This window comes from Cyrtonyx montezumae, unplaced genomic scaffold, assembly GCF_038088225.1.
Source record: "Cyrtonyx montezumae isolate F1298 unplaced genomic scaffold, pur_monq_1.0 scaffold_11, whole genome shotgun sequence".
NCBI lineage: Eukaryota > Metazoa > Chordata > Aves > Galliformes > Odontophoridae > Cyrtonyx > Cyrtonyx montezumae.
In genome coordinates, this window is record NW_027071837.1 from 12551149 (window position 1) to 12564881 (window position 13733).

A 13733-nucleotide genomic window follows, 5' to 3' on the forward strand; every position below is an offset into this window, starting at 1 on the left:
GGTGGCTTTGACGACGGATTTGTTAGTCATGGTCATGAATATGGTAATACAGCGGTCTGCCGTCGGTCCCTCGCGCCCTGTGCTCCCGTGCGAAGCCTCGCGTTTGGCTGCGGCGTCGGAGGAGCGAGAGGGGCTGCGGACTTCAGTGCACCTGCTCCCTTCCTCTTAACTTTTCTCTGATTTTGTGCAAACATTGGGGCTCTCGGCTGGCGAGGTACGAAGCCCAAGTTTTGTGCGAGGTGCAGCTCCCTGCAAGGAGGCTTATGCAATACGGTGCGCGGAGCAGAAAGGGAAAACAGAAGGGAAAGGTGCGGGGAAAGGATGGTAGGGCCGTGATGGTGCGGCGTGTGCGGGTTCCCAGGTGACAAAACCTGAGGGTTATTTCCATTTGCTGCTGCCATCCTGCCCGACCATGGGCAGGTCTCTTGGTCTTTGTGGTGTTGCTTGCGTTCTGTGAGATAGTGGCTTATCGAGTACTGCTGCGTCTCAGGGCTGTGAAGCTGCTTAGGAGCCCTTAAAAACGCTTTTCAGCCAGGTGGTACTGTGTGAATGCAGATGGCTACAGTAATACTTACTGTTTCAGAAATGCTTTTCAGAAGTTACAGCTGTATCCTTAGGAAGCGTATCGAAAACGTGTTTTCAGGAAGCTCCAAAGCAGGCTGAAGAAGCTGTTTTCTGAAGTATTAATCCCCTGGAAAGAAATCTAGTATCATTTTTTTGTTTTTGATCTATCACTTTTGAGTGTCACCATGTCACCCTGTGTCCGAGCTGTGAATATTGATCCCCAAGCTTCTCTCCACGTAGCTAGGCAGTGACTGTCAGCTGAGGAAACACTTCAGTCTCATACTGCTTAAGCTGTGAGTGCTGTCTGAAGGCATGGAGCAGCTCACCCTGAGCATGGCATCACATCCGCCCAGCGCGAGTCCGCTGCTCTGTGGTGTGGCTTTGCTGTTGTGTTTGGCTGTACTTTCATTCTGAGATATAGTACGGATCAGTTTGTTATCTGCTAAGAGCAAGTCTTCCTAAGAAAGAACCGTGTCTCAGGGACTACTGCACAGTGTGTTTCTAGCACTTAAACTAAAGACCAAGGTCCACGTGTTGTTAGTCTGTGAAAAGAAACTAAATGGAAAAGGACTTGAGTTTGAGAATGACCTCTGATCAGCTTTGATTTGTCTTGCAAACATTTAGAACATTAACGTATATTCTTACAGTTTGAGCTACATTGTTTTCATTTGAGCATATTGAAATCTCAGTTCTGCTTGTATCTTTTTAAAAGGCATTGGTATTTTTTTAAACCACCTTCTGTTTTTGTAGGACCTCTGCATTTGAGGTAACGCAGGTCACGCCATCCTTTTATTAGCTTGCTTTCTGCAAAGGTTTATTTTCAAGCAACCTTAAAAATCTGAGATTGTTGATTCTGAGATCTTTTCATGCTGTGGGTTTAACAGACAAGGCACTGTCAGCTGAGTTATGAGTCCTGCTAGTAATATGATTACGCTGTTTTTTGAGGGATGGAGTTAAAACATACCTCAGAGGAGAGAATTTGCAAAAGCTGAGTGCAAATAATTTTTTCGTACAACAGATGGAAGAGCTTGATAATCACTACTCAAGGGTGGCTTAAATTAGTTTGATACAGAAAGATTGCTCCTACAAGCACAGTAATATAATTTGAACAAGACAAGCCAAATTCTACTAATTGTTACGCTGGTGTAAATAGAGGGTAATTTCTTTGCCTGGAGTTTCTCCTTTTTCATAAAGCGACACAGGATTATGATGCTGTTGGCTTCTTAAGTGTTTGTAGCAAAGGTGAGTTCTTCCTGAAGCCCAGCAGCAGAATCAGGCCTATGGTTCAGTCCATTGTTCTTGTATTCAGCACGGCGTAATATCCTCTCGCAGCAATTCCAATTGAAAATTTGCTGTAATGTGATTGTGGGAAGAGGGTTGCTGAATGACTCAAATGAATAGCTCAGAGTAAACAAACATGTAAATCATTTCTGGCTTGAGAAAGAGAAGGGGTGAAGTGAGAGAGCAGAGGAAAGCTAGTCCCATGGATGAAGTGGTTATAGTGACTTGATCAGCAGGGAGCACCAAGCTCAGCAGGATTCATCTACCAGAAGCTCAGGACTGGATCTGCAGCAGTCTTTTACCTTTGACAATGAGAGGAACCTGTAGAGAATGAGCGCCTAAATGCAAGTATTGCAGCAAAGCAGAGTTTTCCAGCTGTTTGGATTGCTTGTGTGGCACAGAGGTGAGTGGGCTTGTGTCAAAGTCTCCCTTTGGACACACGCAGGTGGCCTGTGCAAGAGTGGTAACCAAGAGTACTGCCTCTCAGTTGGACTAGATTATCTTAATGGTCTTTTCCAACCTTAATGATTCTGTAATTCCCTCTTAGAGAGGGAGGATGCTGCTGCTTGCTGATTGGTAGCCTCCACAGCATCCAGTTTGGGAAGAATTACAAGCTAGCAAGTGGTTCCCAGAAGTTTCTGGACATGAAATTGTGGTTAATAATGTGGTATCAGTATGAACAACTGCAGAAGGATCAAGATTCACCTTACTGTTCAGATTAAGAAGTACCAGAGCAAATCTGTGGCTTTAAATTGACGGTAGATTTTGTTTTTGCTAGTTGAGTCCCTAGGACAAAATTGGAGCAAGGCAAAAGCTATTCTCATTTGCTTTCCCCGCCAAGGGAGATGCCCAGCAGGCACAAATCACTGCAGCAGAGTCTCTTGCTGGTCAGATCCCCCTCTGTGTGCCCAGCCTCAGTGCAGGGGAGGACAGTGTCACAGGGAAGAGGCACAGGAAGATGGAGCTGTCTGTATGGGGGTGAAGACTGCAGCTGTGAGTCTGGGGCAGGATTTTATCCTGTTCAGCTGTCTGAGCTATTATGCTTCAGTGTGTTTTCAGGGTAAGTTAGGTTAATGCTCCTGGGGAAGCAAGTAATGTGTTGGCATCCAGGGCTGAGATGAGTGCTGGGGCTTGTCCCTTCTGCTGCACGAAGATCCTTGCCCCAGAGCTCTGCCTCCCTGCTGCCTTGCCTGCCTCCAGCTTTGGCCTCTTCTGTCGTCATCTTAAAGAGAAGCTGCTGTGTTGTTGCATGCCCCTGTTCTACCTGTGCTCCTGCTGTGATACGGCTTGTCTCCAGGAGGAGTCCTCAGAGAGAAGTGTGGCTGTAGCCATCTCTGTCGGATGATGGCTGTGAAGGGAAGGAGCTGCAGAGATGAGGTGTGTTTCTGTTTGTGTCTGTTTAGCTGGTAGACCTCAGTCTTCCTTTCTCTATTTTGTTTGTTTGTTTGTTTTCTTTAGAGTGCATCAGGTTTTACACAGGATTGGTCCCTGCAGTGGCCATGGTGAGAGACTTCAGGCAGTAGCACTGACAAAGATCTCGGATCACATCCTTGCTAATAGGAATTATGGGTGTTTGTGTTAGATTGTTGGACATGTATTATTATTTATTCTTGGCGCAGTCTCTGGATCCAAGCCAGGAAGCTATTTTGCCCTGATTCCCTTCTCCCTCCTCTCAGTCTCTCCCTTTTTTCACACACAATGAACATGTTCCAGTCAGAACTAAGGCAATTTCCCGGCCCCTTTCACGTGCCCTGCATCCCTTTTGCATCCTTAGCTGGCAGCCTGACCCAGTGTTTGGGAAACACTGACTTAAACACCTGAATACAATCAGATATGTTTCCCATCATGTCCGCTAATTAAATTTCAGCACTCATTAGCACAGGATGCTGTGGAGAGCAAAAGCATAAGTAGGTTGAAAAAGATGAGTTCACAAAGAACAGAGTGGATTGGAAGCACAGTGGTCTGGATGTGACCTCTGGCTCTCTGCATATGGACTGTCAGTGCAGGGGAGTGCAGGAAGGAACGGCTGCTGCCACAGCAGCAGGCATACACTGCTTCCCACTGCTGGAGAGGCAGCGTCCTGGGATGAAAGGCAGGGCCGGGGTCTGAGCTGTGCCTCTGTTCTGTGCCAACACACATAGCCTGCTGAAACAGAGCAGTTTGCTTCCTTCTTGGTAAAAAGGAGGGAAGAACATGAAACAGAGTTTATTGGGCGTTTTGGTACCAGAATGATAACTGGAGTAGAGATGTCAGCTTGTTCTCACAGGTATTAATGGATTAATGTAGGGTGCTGCGAGGATTTTGTTTTATGAAGCCTTACTGGCAAGGTAGTGTGAGAGTGGGAAGCAATCTGGGGCTCAGGGCTATGTCTGGGACAAGAGGATAAAATAATTCTACTTTCTCATTCAGTCTTTATGTCCTGTTCAGTCTGTTTTGTACTGTTGTATGAAATGGAGGTGCTGATCTCTTACGTAGCCTGGAGCTGGAGTTAATGGACGTATCTGTACTGTGTACCAGAGCAGCTGAAAGTTTCCAGGTGGAGAGACATCCAGGTTTATAAAAGTGCCCTAATGTCCTAAAATTGTTCCTACTGGGAACAAGAGAAATAAGGATTCCCAGCTCTTCATCACTGACACTTCACCCAGTTCCCTTTGGAAATCAGACTGGGTGTGGGTATGTGCTCACTGTATAAATGGGGAAGGGGCAGTGGGGCAGGTTCCCATGGCACAGCCAAAAAGGCTGTTTCGATGATAAGCATCTTCTGCAAGAGAGGGATTTTTTTTTTTTTAACAGTAGAGGAAAAATTACACTGGTGAAGGAAGTAAAGCCAGATCTGGAGATGAGGAAGAAGGCAGGATAGCACAGAGAATGTGTGAACACAAGGTGTGAAGTCCTTGCAGTGTATTTAAGGCTATAGTGAAAATCCTTTACCCAGATCTTTCTTTCCTGTGTGAGACCATCGGGATTCTCAGACTAAGACTCTGAAGAATCCTAGAAGTCTGATTAAGCCTGCTTTGCCTGCAGTGCCTTCTTTCTTCGTCAAGAAAGCAAAGACCTGTCTCCCTCTTGGAAAGGTCCCTAGAGGCTGGTTTGAAAGCTCGCTGTGTCCAGTGGCTCCAGGAGGGCTGCAGGAAGGAACAGGACTGTTATCTGCCTGGCTCTCTGGCAGGGAGAGCAGCTCCTGTGAGTCCCCTGATGCCCTCTTGTCGGTGGGATGCACGACGGGATAAAAATGGCAAAGCCACGTTCCTGACAGGCACCAGATGCTCCCTCGGAGCTGTACATGTAGGGGCAAAGATGAACTCGAAGCAGAGGAATGCTGCATGGCTGGGAAAAGAGCTTCAGACTTCTCTGACTCCAGGTCTAAAATAAGTGTACGCCTTCAAATGTACATCTTCGTTGAATGGCAGAGTGAAAGCCTGGAGCTCTGTGTTTATGGAGTGTTAGGGCAAATGTTCTGACACTTGTCTGTGGGATTCTATTGATCTTGAAATCATGCCAAGTTTGAAATGGTATCTCTCCGGCTCTCCTTATTTCTTCACCATGCACAGGGATTGATGCTGGTGTGTGCGTATGCACACCTCTGAGGTTATGTGGAGGCATGGTGACTGGGAGTGATAAGTTGTGGTTTTGCATGCACACGTGCCCGCACACAAAATGGCTTCACTTCCATATTGGCTCCTGCAGTTTTCCCTGCACCCTGTCTGTAACCTAATCAAGCAGGCTGAGCAGCTGGTGAGTGGGCGCCGTGCCTGTCAAAGACATGGGTATGAATATCAGCAGTCAACAAGCCATCACATTAGCTATTGGCACAAAATGTAATTAGTGAGGGTAGGCACCCCTCCCGAAAATAAACACATTGCTGTCCACAGAAGCCACTTGAACCCCTGGTTGGCTGAAATAGTTTTGCAAAAGAAAGAAGTTGAAGGGTAGCTTGGCTGAAAGTAACGTAGGCAGGGTGCTACAACAGATGAAAGGAAGTGGTGTTTTAGAAGTCTTCTAGCTCACTGTGCAAGGCTTTATGCCCCATCTCCAGCAAAAATAGTTTACTTGCACTGACTGTACCTCTGCAGAGAAGGTCAGGTAGTACGTGTGCTGGCAAATCTTCCTGAGTTGTCTTCTCTTGTTGATAAAGGTGTGCATGGACTTTTGAACAGAACAAAATGGAATTCTTCCTCCAAAAAAGCTCACAGATTCAAAAAATGTCATTCTTCTTCAGCCTGCAAACATAATTGACACCAAGCCTGGAAAATACGTAATTATCTGCATAAACTTGAACATGTAGAGAAGCCAAGACCCTGGTAGTTAAATCACTCATCAGAGGGTTGGGGAAAGAAAAGGAAAGGCTGGGATTCATGCCACCAAGACAAGGGTGGGCCTGGCCTGAAGGCTTTTTGTCAGAGCTATTAGGTTTGATCCCTGTTTGGTCCCTGCTCAGACAGTGCTTTTGTTTTAGATGTCTAAATAGCTTTTTTTTTTTTTAATACCCAATAGCTGGTGGCATCAAAGTTAAGGGTAAAGTATTTGGGATGTAAAGCAGCAGTAGGGCTGCTGCTGTGACCTTCTCATCTGTTGGTTTAATCTTTTTCTCTTACAAAAGCCATCTGGAGACAAAGATCCCTACCTTATGACTGACCTATGTGGAGCAGGCCACTTAAGGGCTGTTTTGTGTGTTGGCTTTTTTGGGATCAGAGTTGTACTTTTTTTCTTCACTCTTCTGCACTCCGAGCTTCCCCTCGGTGACTGTATGTGGAACAGGACACTGCCTACACTAGCGTGCCAGGCAGATAGAGGTGACCTCTTCAGAGCATCACTGTGTCCCCTTGTGGGGCAAGGGATGACAGCACTGCAGTGGGGCTGTGCTCAGGTCAGCCCTGGGCAGGCACAGAATGGTCAGGTAAAAGCTGAATGCTTGGCTTTGTGCTATGATGGGATCTGAGGGGTTGTTTCATATGGTGTCACAGACACCTCAGTCCTGCACCACGGCCCCTCTCATGGCAGTGCTCTTTTAGAATCCTTTAGTCTGGTTATTCTGCTCAGCCCTTGAGAGCTCTGAGGCACAGCACAGTCCGAGGGCCCTGGTGGTGGGACCCTGATCTTGTGTTTGAACCAGGATAAGACCACAAACTTCCATTAAATCTCCACTGCTGTCAGGTTATTCTCAGCAATTTTGTTGTTAGATAGATTTTGTTTGTGTGGTTTATGGACATTTCAGAATCGGATCCCATTTCTACAAATGGATTCTGTTTGTGTTCCTGTCTGTTTGGCCAAACACATTTTTACCAGCAGTGACTTGTGGGTCACTCACTTCTGAAGTGCCTGGAGCAACACACAAGCAGCTGCAGGATGTGGATATTCCTGATCCAGACAGGGATATTTGGGCTTGGGAGCCCCTCAAATGCACATCAGCATCCAGATGCCTTCCTGCACATAGGGCAGCATGGGGCTTCCTCCCTTTTTGAGCGGTAGCTTTTTGAGCATGATTGGGAATGCACAGAGCATAGCCTCGTGCAGGTGCAGAGCAGTGCAGGTTGTTCTGCAGCGTGCTCCTGAGCTTAAACGTTGAAGCATTATGAAGGGAATGTGGAGTTCAACAGAAATTGAATTAGGCTTTTAGTTTGTGTTCATTTCTGTAAAACCTAAAGTATGTTAAATGATACCAATACTGTGCTCCTATTGCTGTTTAAATCTGCTTTATGGGTTAAGCCTCTTAGCGAGCAGTTAGGGGAGATGAACATCAGCATCACCCATTTCACAGACAAGGAAACTGAAGCTCAGTAGCATCTGCAGTCATGGAAGATCCAGAGGCAGGAGACAGATCTTTTTGCTTTCCTGATGCTGTGCCACACAGAGCTGTCACTGAGTTCAGTTTATTAATTCAGAAGCAAAAGCACAGTTTACTACTAATAGTGTGGTTACATGAGGGAAACCAACATGCTGCTTAGATTTTGTAATGGATGGATTCCTATTTTAATCATCTTTTATAGCCCAAACATATATACAGCATGCTTTTCTGAGTGCTGAATGGGGACTCAGGTCATAAAAAATTCAGTGGAGGGCACAAAGCTCAGCCTGCTCCCCACAAAGAGACCTTTAGCTGTTGAGCCTGCATCATGTTGTTAGGAACAGCTTAAACTCAATTGTGAACATGTGTCCAGTGCTAAAATATGACCAGCAGCTGGGAAGATAGAAAAATGAAGTAGGATGTTGATGAAAAGGTTATGAAACCCTCTTAGAGGGAGAATTTGAGCAAGAGAGTTTGTAGCAGCTCCTGCAGCGTGCAGGTTGATGTGGAATGGGTCAAGCTGGGGGCTTACTGCTGCTGAAGTCTGCCCAAAGCAGGGTAAATAGCTTTGGACTCTCATCTATAAGTATAAAATGTGAATATGAGCAGGCCTTCTTTTCAGAGAAGTCTTTTATAGGAAAGATCATTTATAAATATCGTGGATAACTGATGCTATTTGAAAGTACTGGTTTGTTTCCAAATTAACCAACACATAAGTAGACCTACTCTTTTCTCATTTAAATTTGTTCAATTTTAATACTGGTTTGGATCCAGAGCCCTCATCTACTGTTTCTCATCCAGCACTCCTGCTGATTCCATATGGATCAATTAACTTTATTAAGAGTGTCAGGTGGGTCCTAAGCAGAACCTCTTGCACCTGAAAAATGAGCCCTGGAACCAACCTCCTCAGACTGCAAAGTGTTTCCAGCCCACATGGGTTGCATCTGTGCTCTGGGGATGCTGGAGATAGGGGGCAGTTTCAATGCCATTTCTTTTTTTTTTTTCTTTCTCAAATTTGACCATCTCGGTTTTCACAGATGTTTGAAGAAAGACTGCAATTTGCATGACTGTCTGAGTCTGTGGGAACTGTTGAATACTACAGAAGAATGAGTTTGATATTAGACCACCACTGTTATGAGTATGTACTCATAGCACTGGTGACAGTGCCTTTCGTATATGGGCGGCTGGGGACACCTCATAGGACAACACAACATAGGCTTAGCCCATGTGAAATGCTAGAACCTGGCCACGTGTGGCTGCTTATAGAATCCAGTTTGTGTTTGTTACAGCACAGGAGCTTGCCATGATCTGAATGCCTTTCTTCATCCTCCTGGATAGGGTTACCACAGTGTTGGCAGAGCACCTTCCAGTGCCACCCTCTGTATACATGTGTGCCAGGAGATGGTGCTGCAAATTTGTGCTTTTTTTGGTCCTCAAGCTCCCTCGTTGCCTGCATCCAAGCATGGTGCTCTGCTGGTGACATGAGGATAGGAACATACACCTCAGTAGTCACTTGATCTCTTCTCTTGCTTTTTTGGGGTCGTAATGAGTTGGGAAGACAGAGCTCAAGAGTTAGTGTCAACAGCTTGACTCAAAATGTAGCAGGCATTGGGGCTGAGAGCTGAAGAAGTTACATAACAGCATGTGACAGACAACATCGGTGGGACATGAAACAAGAGGCAAAGCTTGGAGGTGCTTTGAAGTGCTACCAAAGCTTTGTGGCACCTTCCCTGCTGAGTAGGAGAGTTTTAATTTGGTGAGTTTAGTCAACAGCAGTGGCCCAGTGTAATGAAACAGGAAGGAGTCCAGAATAGTGGCTTCTCTTTTCAGTTTTACTTGTGCTGTTAGGAATTATGTCACTGAAGTCAGCAAGGCAAGTGAATCTGCATAAGCAGAGAGAGATCCAGAGTGTGTAAGAGGCATTTAAAACAACTTAGCCTTGCATTAGCTGAAGTAATGTGAAGAAAGAGCATAGTAAATTAATAGCTAACACTCAAAAGGGAAAAAGAAGGGGAAGTTAAAAGAAAGGAGAGCTCTGAGTGTTTTGCTGCAGTAAGACGACATAAATATACACAGACTATTAATTAGGAGAAGATTATCTGAAATCTCAGAGCCAGCTCTTAGCTTCTCACTTTTCCACAGTATTTTGTTACAGCCCAGTATCAAAACAGCAGTCCATTAAAACAGATTTAGTCATCCAGTCATGCAGGTGCTGCAGTGAAACAATGCTGTTTCCCAAACTTGCATCTTTTTGTTCAACTTAACTTTTCTATTATATTCTCACTTTTCATCGTTTCCTTTTTTAATAAGCTGTTTCCATTTGATGCACCTTAACATCAGTTTGTTCTGTTGTCTTTGCACTGATCCCAGCAGACTGCAAGCATGTCACGAGATTTTGTCCTGCATTTTACATGTGATTTTCCCCAAGGGGAGTATTTTCCCTGGGATGTTTTCAGTTGCAATGCTGCAGTTGCTTATATTGCTTGCTTAGATTTCTCTGTGTGCCCTAAGGATTTGCAGTCCTATGCTAATGTAATACGTAAAGTAGAGTCACCTTGACTTCACATTTGTCAGCTTATGCAAGTGCTAACCTTTTACTGCACTGCAACAGAAATGTCATTGCTGTTCAGCCTCGAGATGACAAACAAACAGCTTCATTGTTAGCAATGGATTTTAGGAGGCTGCCTGGCTCACTGGATGGTGCAGTGGGTTTGGGAGCACAGCTCTTGTCAAATACTAAACAAACCAGAATGTGTGATCCTGTTTTTTTTCCCTAGGGAGAGATAGTGTTTGTGTGTGTGTTTGAGTGGTTTCACCTTTTTCAGTCTTTAAGAAGGGCATTTCTTTGCCAGCTTTCAACTCATCCTCTGTGGTGTTATCTAGTACAGCGTTTGAGCTCATTCTGGGGCAGCTCAAACAATAGCATCCTTGGCAGGGGTGCAGTATCCCTACGGCTATCATTGCCCCACATTTGCTTTTACAGAAAGATGAAGTCCAGAATGGAAGTGAAGAAACATACACATATATATGTATATAGCATTAGACTTTTTCATCCTGAAATGACAGCCAAGTAGAATTTGTGGAACCAGCATAGCCAGCTGATAGTCACTGTGTAACAGCCTACCTGAGATGTATGGGAGGTCGCGCAGGAGTCCAGCTTATTCACCCAAACCTCTTGCTCCTTTAGCTCTGCTTGATGGCAGTGCCTGGTATCTGGGAGAAATCAGCACTGCTGTTGGCATTAGCACAACACTTGGGGGAGGTCTGTTGGCTTCAGAGGGCATTGCACCAGCTGACTGGGACATGGCTTTATCTGAGCAAACTTGCTCCTGCCATTAAAAGCACTACAGAAAATTCCAAGTGTGGATGAAGAGAAATTGGACAATAATCCTTACAGGGGAGCAAAAAAAATCTTCAAGGCCCAGAATGTACTCTTAGCAAAATGTTTTGAATTTGCCAAGGAAGATAAGTCATCCATGACTTGAAAAAGGTTGGACTGTTCTGTGACACCTCAGGGATGGAACAAAACCCAGAGTACTAGGATGAAAAAGAAAGGTGTGGGGTAGAAAAGCATCTGCAACTTGGAATCCCTCTAAATGGCACCTAAAAAAGCCACAGGGAAACTTGGGGTCTGGCCGTGGGGAAAGGTGCAAGAACTGCAGAGCTTGCATTTACTTTGCAGGAGTGTGCATGCAGGCGGCAAGTAGGTGTTGTGGGTGCAAAGAACAACAGGAGGGGTACAACATCCAACAGAGGGCTGGGGAACAGTTGTTTCAGAAACAAGCAGTATCTTTAATTATTCTGTAGTGGAGCTTGGAGCAGTGCAGAAGAAAAAGCTGCAGTGATTGTGAAAATAGGGTAGAGCCCTACATTTCCATAGGAAGAACAAAGAGGGGCAACCAGCAGGCAAATAACAATCTGTGTATACAAGTAACTCATTTCTAACCAACACAGAAGTTCTTGGTTTCATCATGAGAGGGTGCTTACTAAGCTGACATGGAATTAATTAATCCCAGAAAAACTTGAGTGTATATTCCTGGAAATGAGAAATCCATGAGTGAACAGGATCAAACACATTGAAAAGATGCACAAGTTATCACTTCAAGCGAAACACCTCTCTTGCAAGAAGAGGGGCTGACAATGGAGCACGTGTTCTTGCCCTAGGAACTGTACAGTGATAGTTTTCTGTGCTTGCATACACCTGTAGAAATTGCATTTGTCTTGGTTTCTGCAGGCATCCATTCTGGCTGGAGACTGCTCAGCAGTGATTGTGGCCGTCAGAGGTGCTTGCTGTTAGTCAGCAAGGTCTGCACTACAGTGTTTTGATCAGAAATCAGTAAAGATGGACATGACCTGTAGCTCTGAAAATAAGCTTGGAAGGAAGGAGCCAGACCTGCTGCCCGAAGGTATACAAACAAGAAAGCAAATAGCAGGTAACTGGCCTAAAGCATTTTATACAAAATTGGAAAGAGCTCTTCACTGACAGAAAAAATCCAGCTGATAAAGAGAACGCAAGGGCTCCTCAGATTGCTGGAGGGCATAGGAAAATCAGTGCTGAGTCTGGCTTCCCACTCAAGAGCTGTTCTGTGCAAAGGTATTTGATGGGCAGGGGATGAAAATATCAGAAACAGACTGGAGAAGCTGAGGAAAGATGCCTAGGCAGAAGTACTGAAACATCAAACAGAGTGATTCTGGTCTGTTACGGTACTTTAGGACACAGCGCTTAGGAATGTAACCTTGGTATGTTGATAAGTATTTGGCCTTAATTCATCAGTGTAAAAATTTCATGATGTAATTTATTTTTGCATGCTTGTGCTGGCTGAAACTAGCTTCTAAATACAAAACCATTCATTTATAGTAGTTACAAAAACAGGCCTGAAAAACGAAAAGGTGTTGAGAAAATGGTGGACCTGAGTACTTTTGTGGAATCTGTGTTAAGTTCTGTAAATAATGAAGCTAGTAGGGATATAGGATTATTCTAAAGAGTAGATTAAGGTTAAGAATTTTTGTCAGTGTGCCCACTAACAACATCAAGCTTGTGATTTTCATCAGTCATGCACTTCATCCAGGAACAATTCTGAATTGGAGCAACGTCCCAATTTTCCTTTGCAACAATGCATGTAACGTTGTCTTTTGTGGATACTCTTTTTCAGTCATTTTTGCTCTACTGTTACAAAAATTTGATTGTAGGTGATAAAATTTAATAGACAGTGTGTAAGAATGCTAACAGCCAGTTAGATAAAGAAAAAGAATGGGTAAAATAGGATTGTTGCTAACCACAGAGCTTGAAATTACAGAACTACACATGGTCATTATGTACATGCCCATTGAAAATGTAACTGAAGAAATCCCCAGGTCTTCGTTTAGTATCTTTGCTAGTTGTTTGTTGTTCAAGCTGAGTTTACCCTTTTGGATCTGTCTTTTAATCAGAGACTTTATCTCTTGTATGCGTCTGGAAAGAACCATACTGACAGTATCTTGAAAATGAGAGCTATGCAGTGAGAGCAAGTGATGAAGGTGGGAGGAAGGGGAAAAACGCGTTTTAGAAATTACATACATTCTTGTTATAGAAAGCAAGTCCAGGGCATTTCAGTGTCCTTATTTGTAGCCCCTAGTGATGCTGTTTATTCTAAACCAAATGAGAGAAGCAAACAGAGGCACAGATCTGAAGAATTATTTACCTGGAGGTGCACAAGAAAGGCAGTGGTGAAATCCTCATCCTGCTATGTCACTGAGACGAGGCTGTCTGATAGATCAAATCCTGCTGCTAAAACTTCCAGCTATAATCCCAGTTTTTTTTCCAACCCCTGGGAAACAATCAGTCACCTTGAGAATTTTACCCACCTTTATGACAGGCAGACTGATTGTGATGGGAGCTGCCAGGCCCTTCACAGCACTGGCAGAAGTAAAAGTCAGAGTAGAGCTGGGGACTAATCTGATTTCCCACATGTTAATTCTGCTTGCTTTTCTTGGACTTGATGATCAGTGGGAAGTTCTACTGGTGTGGTTATGCAGATTCTGTGGATCCCACAGGTCGTCCCTCCTGACAGCTTTGAAGATTTGCAGAAAGTTAAGCCTCGGGTAGCTAGACAGTGGGGATCTT

At 44.6% G+C, this 13733-nt stretch overlaps 1 protein-coding gene across 1 annotated transcript in view; it reads left to right on the forward strand.

Moving 5' to 3' along the window:
- The first annotated feature begins 280 nt into the window (after positions 1-280).
- TRPC5 (transient receptor potential cation channel subfamily C member 5) overlaps positions 281-13733 on the forward strand; it is an 86343-nt gene continuing 72890 nt past the window's right edge. The window contains exon 1 of the mRNA XM_065729791.1: positions 281-308. The gene's annotated coding sequence lies outside the window, so the exon portion shown is untranslated. The remainder of the gene's footprint in view (positions 309-13733) is intronic.